Genomic DNA, 15,441 nt, shown 5'->3' with positions numbered 1-15,441 from the left:
TTGAATCATCTGCTTGGTTTTTCATTGCTTTTTTTAGACTGAAATTAATTAAAATAAAAAGTGTGATTGGGTATATCTATAATAAATATATCCATTTTTTTTGTTTTTAATGTATCCAGTTTTTATATGACTAAATAAATTCGAAATTCTATTAGTAAAGATTGACTAGTTGAAAACTCGTGCAAATATTATTTTGTTAGTTAATTTTGATGAATATGTGGACCTCCGTTTGTGAAATGCCCTACAAATCTTGATTTGGATCCAAATAGTTAAGTAAGAATTCAATACCCAAATGTTTGAATAACAATTCATTGGGGCAAAATCATTACTGATAGTAAAAACCTATAAGTATAAATAAGTTTTGGTGTAAAAGCATTACTAACAGTAAATAAATATACGTATAACTAAAAAGTTTCTTGCTTCTTGAAGTTCTGAACCGAAGCAACATAGAAAATTAGAAAGAGGATACATGACAGAAAATCAGAAAGAGGCAGTAAATATTTTAATAGAGTATTTATATCTTGATGGCGCCATAGTATAGTTTAATATACTTTGATCCCGTTTTATAGGATGTAATGCAATGTAATGTAATCAAAGTTTTAATGTAATAGAATATAATAATGATTCTATTACAATATTAATTATTATTCCAATACTTATGGTTGTTTCGTCAAATGTAGTTAGAAACTTCAATTATTCTCAAATTTTCATATGCATGGGAATATCATATAAATGTTAGAAACTTGTTAACTTTTGTTCGTTTTTCCTGTTTACACGTTTTCACGTGTTTTGCATTTTTCTTTTCTGTCATGTTTTTAGTTTTTCACGTCTTTTCCATTTTTCGTTTCCGCATTTTCATGTTTCCCAATCTTTCGCGTTTTTTCTCATTTTTTCATTTTTCATGTTTCATGTTTTTTCTCGTTTTTCACATTTTCCATTTTTTCTATTTTTCGTGTTTTCATGTTTTTCCGTATTCATATTTTTTCCGTTCTTCGTATTTTTCATGTTTTTCTCATTTTATGTTTTACCGTTTAATAAGAATTGTGGATAATAAATATGAATAATAAAAATATATATTTGGGCTAGTCGTAGTGAGAATTCATGCCCATTTTTATGTAATCCCTATTACATAAATTTATAAAAAAAAAATTAAGTGATGTAATTGTGATTCCATTACGACAAAAACAATAGACTAATCCAAACATGGAAATGAAAATTTATTGTAGGGCATCCCATTACAACGTTCATTACAACGTATCAAATGAGACCTTTATATTTTATAAATCTAAACTGAAACTATTGTTAGAGTTTGAGAATTAGCATATTGGAAGAACCCAATTTCTAATCACTATCAAATATTCAAACTATATGCTTCCATGTTGTTGTCCTTAAAACTTAAACTCAAGACCACAAACAAAATGTAAGAAAATTTTAATTTGATAGAAAATGAAAGTTGATTAAAGAATAAATCAAATCAACATTTCATTCATTATTAACCGTGTGATCGAATGAAAACCCTAAATTCTAACCAATTGAATAAAAATATGAAAAATTAACAAAATTAAGAAATTAACTTAGCTGCCATATTGAGTTCGACATAAGGATCACTTCTACGAACATCACGAAGGGCGAGGTTGATGCCGCGTTTGGTGCAAATTCATAGAAAATATATAAGATTTTCCTTTAACGACATGGGTCTAGTGTGTGATTTTGGATCGAAATAGATTTGTTTAAAACCAGCTTTGGTAAACAGATCAAACATGTACAATTAGACAGTTTATGAACTAAAATGATGTTTACGTTCATTTTACACAACTACAATTCAATTTGGAGAAATATATTTTATCAATATGTAAATGTAATTTTTTTTAAAGATAAAAATACTTTTGATTAACTTAACGTTATAATTTCAAATATTTTATTTTGTAAAAAATACATCACATATCTTTATTTACAAACTTTTAAACCATATACTTATATTTACAAATAAAGTAAACTGCGGGTTTTTTGTTTTTGTTTTTTACTTTGCCCTAATTTTTTAGAGGCGTGGGACACATTTTTAGATACCTTTTAAAGTAAATTAAGCCCAAATTTAGTAAGTATTTGCACATGGCTATGTGAATTTTTTTTTAAAGGAAAATGCTTGTTATTTTATTAGATGAAAAAAATAGTATAACAAGTAAAATGTAAGAAATAAAAATAAAATATTCACGAAGGGATGAAAATGACTACAAAGAGTAAACAAGAAATCCATAAAAGGCATAAAAAATACAAAACAATAATAAAACATATACTTCTCGTAAATCCAATTCTGTAGAAAGATATCTCCAATCCAAACTTTATCTTTTAGACTATACCGAACATTCGGATCTAAGTCCTTTTTTATTGCAACCACGTAGATTTATTGATTCAAGGACAAGATAAATCATTTTCGCTCTTGTTAAATCCGAAAAAAAGCATAAACGACAGAATAATAGAGAGCAGATACAATCAAACAGATAAAATGTTCCAATAAAATATATGAACTAAAAAAACAATAAAAGAAGATACAGTGATTATTGCATAAAGCCAACCGTACACTGAAAATCTATTATTATATAATAATTTTACAATTTTATTAAATTATTGAGATAAAAGATAATAATGCATCCACCAAAAATTAACAGTGCACCTCACCTATATTTATAATCGATTATACTTTTAACAAATAAAAAGAGTCCTATCAATTTGATTCATGCACTCTCCTGAATTAAGGGTCAATTTGACCCTAAAAGTCTCAGAAAGATTCATTTTGATTTAAATTAAAACATAGATATCATAAGCTATGAAGTTGCTAATATTGGCAAATTAATTTAAATTTAATAAATTTTTAGATATTAAAATTTATTTTATTTGTACTAATTTATTAAATATTGAAAACTTTAAGAATGAGTTAATATCTAAATTTCGATTTAGACTAAACTTAATCTGTTTGCCAACTTCAAAGATCAAATTGACCCTTAATTCCCGTAAATATGTTTTAAATTCACCTTTTATAATTCGCATGAGTAAAATTCATCTTTCAATCCAAATTATATATACTTTTTTTAAAAACATACAAATTTTATTATATACTGTGGTTTTTTGGGACAAAAATAAAAATTTACGAACATATCAATGGCTTATTATATTCGAGAATTGAGAATACGTTTAAATATTAGAAATAAAAGGGACCTGAGTGTTTTGCTGATATTTGGGCCTGGACTTAAGAGTTTTCTTTTGGATAAGTTACATATTAGTCATGATTAATCTAATTATTTAGAACTATCTTATATTTATAAAGAATTTCTTAAAATGTCAAGTACTTCAAAATTAAAGGGGTTTTAGCATATTAAAAAAACAAAAAAAAAGGCTTGGTTTGGTGGAGTTTCACAGTTGAAATTGGTTTTTTTTATTTTTTTTTAATTCCAAAAAATAAAATAACTACATATGTGATAAAAGTATAATAAAAAATTCAAAACTGATTTTATGTGTTTTGTTAGAATTTGGGCTTGGGCTCAAATTGAGTCTTATTTTACAGGGCTATTTACATGAAAATTAGGGTCAAATACATGAATATCATAATTAAGTACAAAATTACAACTAAGTCATATCACCAAACTTAATTCTTAATATGTCATTTTTCTCTATGTATTATGATTTTACACTATAATTTAAAAAGTCTAGACTCCAATTCATAAATCATAAATCCTAGAAAATATATTCTAGACTTTTAATTTATAAATTCTGATCCTTAAAATATATTAAAATTACGGATTTTACTAGTTTGAAATAATCTAAAATTATGACTTGATATAGTTGTAAATAGTTTTTAGAATATGAATTTCTGTGTAATTTTCCCTGAAAATTATCGGTTAAATTACACGATCGTCAGGATTAATAAATTATTTACAGGTGTCTCAAACTCTTAAATAAATTTATTTCAATGTTAAATTTGGTGGGTTTTTTAAAACTCTTTTTTCCCCCTACAACTCATTAACTGAAAATTTGACAAAAACAAAAATAAAGTTATGATATTATGATATTTTAAGATTTAAAATCATATAATGATAAAAATACATAAAAACGATTTTCATAATTGTAAATAAAAATTAAAATCTGATTTTTCATGTAATTTCCTCAAAGTCGTATATGATTATAAAATCACAATTAAATCATATTACATTCTATATATCACAAATAAAGTATGATTTTATACCTTAATTTATAAATTTTAGATCTCAATTCATAAATTCTAAACCTTAAAAAATATATCTTAGACCCCTAATTCATAAAACATAGTTTTTAAAAATAGGATAAATTTCAAATAAAACCCATGTGGTTTCACTAATTTTCAGATAAATGACTGTGATTTACTTTTTTTCAAAGTAAGGACTGAGGTTTTCAATTTTAGCAAACTAAGGACTTTTTCGATGGATACTATTAAAATCACCCTTGACGACTTTAAAAATGACATATTTTAAGAACTATTAATATTCTAAGCAACTTTAATTCTTCAACTTTTTTATTTTGAGATAATTTAGATGATGTTTGGTAAAGAGAGAGAAAGTTAATGTTTAGAGAGAGAAAGTTCCAAAAAGATGATTTTCGAAAATCGAAAATGTAGCACCATAGCAAATATGACATTGAACAACTTTAATTCCTAAAAAATTTCATTTTCAAGTCGTTAAAGATGGTTTTAATAGTATTAATCCAAAAAGTCTTTATTTTCTTAAAAATGCGAAACCTCAATCCCCATTTTGACAAAAAAGTAAACAACAGTCATTTATCTGAAAATTAGTGAAACCACATGGATTTTATTTGAAATTTATCCTTAATAATATATGAAAAACAATGATTATTTTAATTTCCCATTATTTAAATTAAAACTTGATATAGTTGTAAATAATTTTTCAAATCTGAATTTCTTTGTAAATTTCCATATTTTACAATAGTATTGTTATGGCTACTAAAATACTTAATAATTAGAAAGAGGTGATTGAAATTTGTTACTAACATTAATAAATTGTAAAATCGTACTCAATATTGCTATTATAGAGCAATTTTGGACATAAATAGTAAAATCAATTTTTAACTGCTTGGCGTGCAAAAAAAAATAAAAAATAATTCGGTTTATATAGATTGGGCTTAAAAATAAATTTACCTCTACACAAATTAAAATGATGCATTTTTTTACCTGACCGGGGAAAAAAGGATTTACAATCATTCATATATATTGGAAGGTATAATAGCACCTTGCAGATGAAAATGCATGGATGGATAAAAGCTAAAGCACTCTTAAACAACTCTTATTAACAGGTGGTTTTTTTTTGTTTTTTTTGAAACCAAACTAGATTTACAAAGAATCGTTGCCAAATAATCTGGCGCTAAGAAATCACTAAAAAAAATTAGCATTGGAACGAACATGTCGATGTTGAATCTAGGGTTAGATAGATGAGAGAATTATGGAGATAGACAGATAAGTAATAGGCACAATAATGAATTGAATCAGCTTAATGATTCTGACTCAGAGGCCTTGTATTTATAGTGAGCCAATAATAGTTTGTATAGGAATACAATACATAAGTATAGTCGTATTAGAACTCTACCTAGCTAGGAATATAGACAGAGTAAAACTCTAACTAGATAGGAATCTATTTACAGGGATAATTAGAATATTATCTCTAACACCCCCCCTCAAGCCGATGGCGGGCACGAACGAAGAGGCGGGAGCGTAGCATCGTGAAACGGGCCGGAGCTAGCGGCTTCGTGAGTATGTCTGCAACCTGATCATCGGTTGGAATAAATCTGACACTGAGAAATCCTCTGTGAACTTGTTCACGAACAAAATGATAGTCTAGCTCAATGTGTTTTGTGCGAGCATGAAACACTGGATTTGAGGTGAGATAGATTGCTCCAACATTATCACACCATAACTGAACCGGGGTGGGTAATGGAAATCCGAGATCCGAGAGAAGAGATTTGAGCCATAGCAATTCGGCAGTGGCATTTGCTACTGCTTTGTATTCGCTCTCCGTTGAGGATCTGGCTATTGTGGGTTGCTTGCGGGTCTGCCACGATACAATGCTGGATCCAAGATAGACACAGAAGGCACCCGTGGATCGTCGATCATCAGGACACCCTCCACAATCACTATCTGAGTAGCAGTGGATGTGCTGTATTGGTTTGACAGACATGACTATGCCAAAATCTGATGTACCCTGAACATAGCTGTTAGACGAGGTGCAGCGGCCTAATCTCCCGGGCGGACCGGGGGGTGGACACCTCATGGCGACGTAAGCGGTGATTGGCGCCGAAAGCAACCAATCGTGGAATCAAGCTGCTCGGCAGGACCGGAGCTCGGAGTATGGAAGAGTCGCCACCCACGAATGGGAAAATGAACACCGATCCCTTGCGGGAGACCGGTGTGGGTTCGGAAAACTTAGTACGAGCCGAGAAGGCTAGCTCCTTTCCGGAGAAAGGCTACTAGGCACCCCGACATCGCCCGGTTATGAACCACCGGCCTCCTACTCAGCATGTTAGGCGATAACGGACTAATCGTATACTTCTTTAAGTTTAAAATTCATTTGAAACCTTTTCTTTCTCTTTTTGGAAACCGTTTTGAGCATATATTATTGAAAAGCCACATTAGTAAAGAATCACCCATTTATATTATACATACACGGAGAAGGGGGAAGAAAGAAGTGATTTATTTACAACTTTATTTAAATGTCATGATGTGTGTTTATTCTATGCTAACTTATTTCCCCCTAAAACGAGTTTATTTACGTGGTTTGCACCTTAATCGCCGTTGGAACGATTTAGGTGCGTTTTAAAACCCCGATTGGTGAAGTTTACTCGAATCGCCGTTGGAACGACTCAAGTGTTTGAAAACGTTTGAGATAAAAACCTTTAGTAAGAAAACGTGGTTAAACATACAAGTCCATTTTATTTTGTGCAAATTCTTTTGAGAAAATGGTTCAAAATATTCGATTATTCACAATGAAAATGATTTTAATTACAAGGTTCACTTAATCCGCCTTTGGAACAGATTAAGGTTTTAAAACGTGGTGTTTTGAAAACGATTTGAAATATTAACAAAACAACTATATTTATTTACGTTAGGAACCTCTAAAAATTCATTAGTTTAAATAATTAAATTGAGAACTCTCTTTTTGTGATTTATTTTCTCCTTTTATTTAATGGACTCTTTACCTATTATAATTATAATAATAAACCCATTTAAACCAAGATTCACTCCCAAATAAAGCCCATTTGAAACATGGACCCATAAATGGTCCAAAAGAATAAAGAAAATAATTTAAGCATATATATATACATTCAAATCAAAAAGAGAATATGAAAATAAAAGTTAATAAAAAGAAACTATATAATACATATATGAAAATACTAGATATAATACATTTATACTTTAAAGAGGTGGAAATAGTAAATAAATCTTATTAGATAAGAAAATAACATTTATCCAAAATAGTTTCATATAATAAACAATAACATAACCCAAATATCCCAAAACTATATATATACACAACTAATATAGTTTTAAATACCAAAAATAACATATATCCATATACTAATACTTACTAATTAGTTCCCAAAATGCCCAAATAAATAACCTTTTAAAATAGAATCTAATATAACTCAAATGAATAAAAAAGGAGAATATATATATACATATACCTATGCTTAAAAAATTGAATAAAAAATGATATACAAACATCCTAAATAATTATATACACTAAATATCTAACATGGTTTGAAAATATATATTACATAACTATACATATATATATTAAGGATTAAAAGCTTAAAAGTTAAGAAAAATGGACTGAAATGGCATTTTTTACGTTTTGGCAGATTTACCGACGAAAAATCCGTCGGTAAACAGCAATTACTGACAGAAACGGAAAATTACAGCAGCACTCCAATTGTTTCCAGATTTATTCAAAAGCTTTAAATTAAGTCTAATTCAATCGTTTTGGATTTCCGAACTACCAAAAATGGATCATAGTCAATAACGGAAATTCCTAAAACAACGTTTTTATTTTAAAACATTATTCGGAAATTCTTTTAAATTAAAACTTATAATTACAACGTTTTTAACACCCGAACTACCTTTTTATCGGATCACGGTTCGTATTGGGATATCAAAACGAGGTTTTTTATTTTAAAGTAAAACCAAATTTTATTCAACACGAGACGGGAATTAAATAAATACGAAAAATTAAATAAAACGTGATAAATAAATAAATGACAAAATAAATAAAATTATAACATAAAAATAAATAAAGGAAAAGAAATAAATTAAATAAAATAAAACGAGTCTAGTCCTCGGATAATACCTCAAGTTCGGTATCTGACAGTCGAAGCCGATTGATTCCACGAGTCGTGATTTTCCGGTTTTTTGTGTTTTTTAGTAAAAATTTAACTTTGGGAAATTCGGAATTTTTGAGAAAAAAAATATTTTTCTCAAAAAAAATCACTTTCTCTCTCTAAAAATGTTTAGAGTGAGAAAGGCTCCAAAATTCTCCCCCCCTCAAATGCATGGGGATCCGTGCCTTTTATAGGCAAACGGGTCCCCGGACCAATGGGCGACGCCCGAGTAAAATCGGGCGTCGCCCAAAGGGTTGGGCGGCCGCCCAAAGCATGTTCGGCGGCCGCCCAACCTTGCGTTAGGCTACCGCCCAACATTGTTGGGCGGCCGCCCAACCTCGAGTTGGGCTACCGCCCAACATTGTTGGGCGACCGCCCAACGATTGTTGGGCGGTCGCCCAACGCGAGGTTGGGCGCGCGCGCCCAACTGTCGTTGGGCGTCCGTCCGACGCGGTTGGGCGCTCGCCCAACGGCCGTCGGGGCGCGTCTCGCACCGTCGGGCGTGCATGCCCCGCGGCCGTCGAGCTCATGTTCCGCGCCGTCGGGCGTCCACGTGTCATGACCGCCGGGCTTGTGTTCCGCGCCGTCGGGCGCCCACGCGTTGTGACCGCCGAACGTGTGTTTCGCGCTGCCGGGCGCACACGCCCCGTGGTCTACGAGAGCGCGCCCCGCGTTGCCAAGCTCGTGCATTGCTCGGACGTCAAGCGCGTGCTATTCGTGGTTGGACGCGTGCGTCCGACGAGCGTCGAGCGCGCGCTTTGCATCGTCGAGCGGGTGTCCGACTGTCGTCGAACGCGCGTCGGCTGCCGCTAAGCACTCGCACTACGCATATCACAACAGCGACCCACTGTAACTTATTTATTTTATTTTTTTCGAAACTTCCGGAATCAATCGCTTCAACCGTCTTGTTTTCAGGTTTTCGTCACAGGTCCTCCGACTCGGTGTCTACAGTTGCCCCTACTTTTCTATTTTGACAGTGATGTGTGTGTTTTGAAAACGTTTTTTGCTAACATAACACATGCAATGTAAAACATATAAAAGTAAAAGACACGTAAAGAGTAGGAGGGAGCATACCTGACCTTCGCGCTGCGCGTTCCGGTGTCGTTCTCCGATTCTTTCCATCGTCGCCTCTAAATCGGCTGTCGGTGGATGTTTTTCTCTCGGAATCTAGCGTACGTTGACTATGGGTAAGAATGGCTCAAAAGCAACCTCGGTTGTGGACCGTAGGTAAGATGGCTAAAAAGCTACCTCGGTCGTGAACCGTAGGTAAGATGGCTAAAAAGCTACCTCGATCGTGAACCGTAGGTAAGATGGCTAAAAAGCTACCTCGGTCGTGAACCGTAGGTAAGATGGCTAAAAAGCTACCTCGGTCGTGAACCGTAGGTAAGATGGCTAAAAAGCTACCTCGGTCGTGAACCGTAGGTAAGATGGCTAAAAAGCTACTTCGGTCGTGAACCGTAGGTAAGATGGCTAAAAAGCTACCTCGGTCGTGAACCGTAGGTAAGATGGCTAAAAAGCTACCTCGGTCGTGAACCGTAGGTAAGATGGCTAAAAAGCTACCTCGGTCGTGAACCATAGGTAAGATGGCTAAAAAGCTACTTTGGTCGTGAACCGTAGGTAAGGTGGCTCAAGGGCAAAAAGGTTCTTTCTAACGCTTCTGAATTCTTTTAAAACACCGTTGTCTGTATTTTCTCACTGGAGCTAGTGTCCTGGAGGTTTAATGGGAACGTGTTTTGGTCTGGACTGATATAGACTAATGATTGTTTTTCTGTTGACTGTCGTCTGTATTTTGACTGGTGTCACTGTTCTGTAAAAATTGACTGTTGTCTGGAGTTCATATCTTGACAATATTGGCTGATGTCTGGGAGAAATGCAGGCTGAAATGGACTGCGAATCGGAGGTCTGTGCGCCTAGTAATTAATTATTTACTTTTTACCTTTATGTCAAATCGTACTTTTTTCACTATTTACGGGAATGTCATTCCCTCTTCCTATATAAGGTGGTGGGGTTTCATTTCAACCCCACACCTTCTCTCTCTTCTTTCTCTCTCTAGACTTTGATTTGGATTATCCTCGTGATGGATTTGGATGAATGCGATGGCACGAGAGGCATGGATGAGGTTTACGTGAACCTAGATAGAGTGGACCCTTTCAACGACCCTGAGACGCATCTGAGCCGGACACGCTGCAACGAGGTAAGTGATTTCTCACTTTTGTTTGATTCAAATGCTAGGCTTTAGTATTCCTATCCGAACATGATTTGCATGCTAACTTTTAGATTGCCTTAGAGGACTTTAGCTAGAAAACATGAATTTCTTCACTTACAAGTAACACTTGTTTACTTTTGTGTAAGAATGTGCGCTATATGCATCGTGAATAGTAAAACTACGACTTTGGTGTAAGAGACCGCCTCAGCTTGCGCTGTGCCGACCACCTGGTATGTATCCTTGCCTTATTTTAGTGTAGTGGAATGCATGTATGTATGTATGATTTCTGTTCTTGCCTATGCTGCTTCTTTTTCTTTTCCTTTTTTTTTCACATCTGTTTTTCTTCTTTTTTTAGAGCGATCTTCACGCCCATGAGCGGAGACGGAGTGAGTCGGTGCAGGAGGCCGATGCCAGGGTTGGCCAGGTGTACCAAGAGCGGAACGACCACTGGTCGGAGGTGATGCGGAGGGAGATCGAGGGTTGCCTTGCCGTTGAGGAGAGAGCACGTGATGAGACGATTGAACGCCTAGCTGCCGAGGAGAGAGCACGAGTTGCCGAGGAGAGAGCATAAGTTGCTGATGAGCGAGCGCGAGCTGCTGAGGAGGCACTATCTGCGGAGCGGGCATCCCACTTGAGAGATTTTGAGGACTATTGGGATTTCCCTCCGTATTAGGCCCGTTATGTATTGCTTTGTAGCTTTCATTATTGCTTTGTAGCTTTTATTGGAGTTTCCCCGCTGTATAGCTGATGTATAGGGAGTGGGGTGGATAGTAGGTAGGCTTTTTGTGAAAAGTAGGATAGGAAATGTACAACTCGTGATTCATATTACCATGCATTCAGTAGATTATGATGATTCCAATCATTCTCGTCAAATATATTCATGCCTTTATTTATTTACAAACAACAGAAATACTTAGTCTCTTATACATTGTTTTTGTAATTGCTTAAGTCATAACTATTGTTACCAGGACCCGCCTTTCGGTTTTCGGATCCCGGTGATTTTTCTCCTCTCCTTTTACTATCCCGGAATTTTTAAATGAGTGCCCTTTCGGGTTTTCACCCATTGGGATTTCCCTTATTGTTGCATAGGTCGCCCTTTGCGGGTTTTCAACCTATCGGGAATTTTTCTTTTTCTTTTTTTTTTTTTTACGAAAAGTATTTCTTAAGCCTATCCAGGTTGGTAGGTTCGGAGAATTCCATGCCGTCCATTGTAGTTAACTTCACCGCTCATTTGCTTAGTATCTTCTTCACAACGAATGGCCCTTAACAGTTAGGCCTAAACTTCCCCCTTGGGTCGGTGTGCGTCACACGGGTCTGTTTCAGCACTAAATCTCCTTCTTTGATAGGGCTGGTCTTGACTTTTTTATTGAAAGCCCGAGCCATTCTTCTCTGGTATAACTGTACATGGTAAAGCGCTTCCATCCTTTTTTCGTCAACTAGAGCCAACTGCTCACATCGCCTCTTCACCCATTCCGCCTCGGGAATTTCTGCCTCCACTGCGATTCTCAATGATCGCTTTTCGATCTCAATCGGCAGGACTGCTTCTGTTCCGTATACCAAGGAGAATGGCGTTGCCCCCGTCGAGGTTCTAATTATCGTGCGATAAGCCCACAACGCGAGTGGGAGGTGCTCATGCCAGTTCCGATGTGATTCCACCGTCTTTACGAGAATCCTTTTAAGGTTCTTATTAGCTGCTTCTACTGCCCCATTAGCCTGTGGCCGGTACGGAGAAGACCTGTGATGTTCAATGCCATATTCTCGAAAAAGATTTCTTACTTCCCCCTGAAACTGGACCCCATTATCCGTAATCATGTGATGAGGCACTCCGAACCTGGTGATCAAGTGTTTTTCAATGAACTTTCTCATATGCTTGGATCCCAGTTTGCTAAACGACTCTGCTTCTACCCACTTGGTGAAATAATCGATGGCGACTGCAATAAACTTATATCCATTTGAAGCATTAGGCCTTACCTCGCCGATGATGTCGATGCCCCAGGCAGCGAATGGCCAAATAGGTGCTAACACATGTAATTCCATGGCCGGAAGATGATTGCAATCGCCGTGGATTTGACAACCGTGACATTTCTTCGCATACTCATTACAATCTCTTTCCATGGTGAGCCAATAGAAGCCTTGCCTAATAATTTTCTTAGCTAGTACTGCTCCTCCCATATGGGCTCCACAAATTCCTGAATGTACTGATTCCATTGCCTCGCGGGCTTCTCCCGCATCCAAGCATCTTAGTTGTAACCCATCAATGTGCCTTTTGTAAAGTAAGTCATTATGGATGACGAACTGACGAGCTAGCCTTCTAATCACAGCTTGATCCCTAGGTTCTGACTCTGCCGGATATGTTCCATTTTTCATGAAGTTCACGATATCGAAATACCACGGTTTTTCATCTTCCTCTAACAGCATTACGTCCTCGTAGCATGGTTTGTGAGATCTCCTCAATACCAACGGTTTCAAGGCAAGGTTCCGGGGGTTGTCCCAAACTGACACCAAAGTGGCCAAGGCATCCGCCGCCTGGTTCTGTGCTCGAGGAATATGATAGAAACGGCATTCTTTGAATCTTTGTGCCAACCCTTCTAGCTGATCGAGGTACGGACGTAGTCTTTCTTCTCTTACCTCCCAGTTTCCTTGTGCCTGTTCCATGATCAACTTTGAGTCACCCCAAATTTCGACATATGACGCTCCCAGTGCCGCTAATGACTCTAAACCATAAATGCACGCTTCATATTCGGCCATATTATTGGTGAGAGGGAAGGATAACTTCTTGGCCATCGGGATCCTTTCTCCTTCTGGTGAAATAAGTAGTACTCCAACTCCGGCTCCATTCGAATTAACTGCTCCGTCGAAGAACATTTTCCATGGTATAACTTCAATTGCGTTTAAGTGCTCATCGGGGAAATCATAATTTATCTCTTCCTCTTCTGCATTCAGGGGTTGGTTGGCCAGAAATTCTGCCACGGCCCTCCCTTTGATAACCTTCTTCGTCACATATTCAATGTCAAACTCGGATAAAAGCAACAACCATCTGGCTAACTTCCCCGTCAAGGAGGGAGTTCGGTATAGGTACTTCACGGGGTCCATCCGAGAAATAATGATCACTTTATACGATTGGAAATAGTGCCGCAGTTTCTTTGTCAACCATACTACTGCCACACATGTCTTTTCGATCATGTTGTACTTGAGCTCGTACTCCAGGAATTTCTTACTCAAATAATACACCGCGTGCTCCACACCGGTGTCTCCCTCTTGAGCCAACATTGCCCTAGTAGATCGCTCCTCAATTGCTACATAAAGGAGAAGCGGCTTTCCCAGTTTAGGCGGTCTCAGCACTGGCGGATTAGACAAATAGTTCCGGACGCTCTCCAGATCTTGCTGACACTTATCATTCCAAGTAGCGGGTTGGTCTTTCCTTAGCAACTTAAAGATTGGCTCGCAGATTGCGGTGAGTCTCGCTATAAACCGACTGATATACTGAACCTGCCCCAGAAACCCTCTCACTTCTTTGGTGCCGGTGTTAGACGAGGTGCCGCGGCCTAATCTCCCGGGCGGACCGGGGGGTGGACAACCTCATGGCGACGTAAGCGGTGATTGGCGCCGAAAGCAACCAATCGTGGAATCAAGCTGCTCGGCAGGACCGGAGCTCGGAGATATGGAAGAGTCGCCACCCACGAATGGGAAAATGAACACCGATCCCTTGCGGGAGACCGGTGTGGGTTCGGAAAACTTAGGTACGAGCCGAGAAGGCTAGCTCCTTTCCGGAGAAAGGCTACTAGGCACCCCGATATCGCCCGGTTATGAACCACCGGCCTCCTACTCAGCATGTTAGGCGATAACGGACTAATCGTATACCTCTTTAAGTTTAAAATTCATTTGAAACCCTTTTCTTTCTCTTTTTAGAAACCGTTTTGAGCATATGATATTGAAAAGCCACATCAGTAAAGAATCACCCATTTATGTTTATACATACACAGAGAGGGGGGAAGAAAGAAGTGATTTATTTACAACCGTATTAAATGTTATGTTATGTGTTTATTCTACTCTAACTTATTTCCCCAAAGCGGATTTATTTACATGGTTCGCACCTTAATCGTCGTTGGAACGATTCAGGTGCGTTTTAAAACCCCGTTTGATGAAGTTTACCCGAATCGGCGTTGGAACGACTCGAGTATTTGAAAACGTTTGAGACAAAAACCTTTTAATGAGAAAACATGGTTAAACATACAAGTCAATTTTATTTGGTACAAATTCTTTAAGAAAATGGTTCAAAACTCTATTATTCGCATAGAAAACGATTTTAATTACAATGTTCGCTTAATCCGTCGTTGGAACGAACTAAGGTTTTAAAATGTGGTGTTTTGAGAAACAGTTTGAAATGTTAACAAGAATGACTCTATTTATTTACATTAGAAATCTAAAAAAAACTCATTAATTTAAATAGTTCAATTGAAAACTCTCTTTTTTGTGATTTATTTTCCCTTTTTTATTTGATGTAATCTTTACCCATTGTAGTTACGATAATAACCACATTTAAGCCCAAAATTAATTTTTCAAAGTGAAGCCCATTAGAAACATGGACTCATAAATGGCCAAAAGAGATAAAGAAAATAATATAGATATATATTTACACATTTTAGCCCAAAAGACATAAAATAAGAGTAAAAGAAAGTATACTATCCAATACATATATAAGAAAGAGTAATGAAAATAATATATTTATACTTTAAATATATGAAAATAGTAGATGAAATTCATAAATAAGAAAATAGCATTTATCACTCAAAATAACTCTATTTATCAATAATTAACATAAC

This window comes from Euphorbia lathyris, chromosome 7 (genome assembly GCF_963576675.1).
Source record: "Euphorbia lathyris chromosome 7, ddEupLath1.1, whole genome shotgun sequence".
Classification (NCBI taxonomy): Eukaryota; Viridiplantae; Streptophyta; class Magnoliopsida; order Malpighiales; family Euphorbiaceae; genus Euphorbia; species Euphorbia lathyris.
This window is presented reverse-complemented; position numbering follows the sequence as displayed.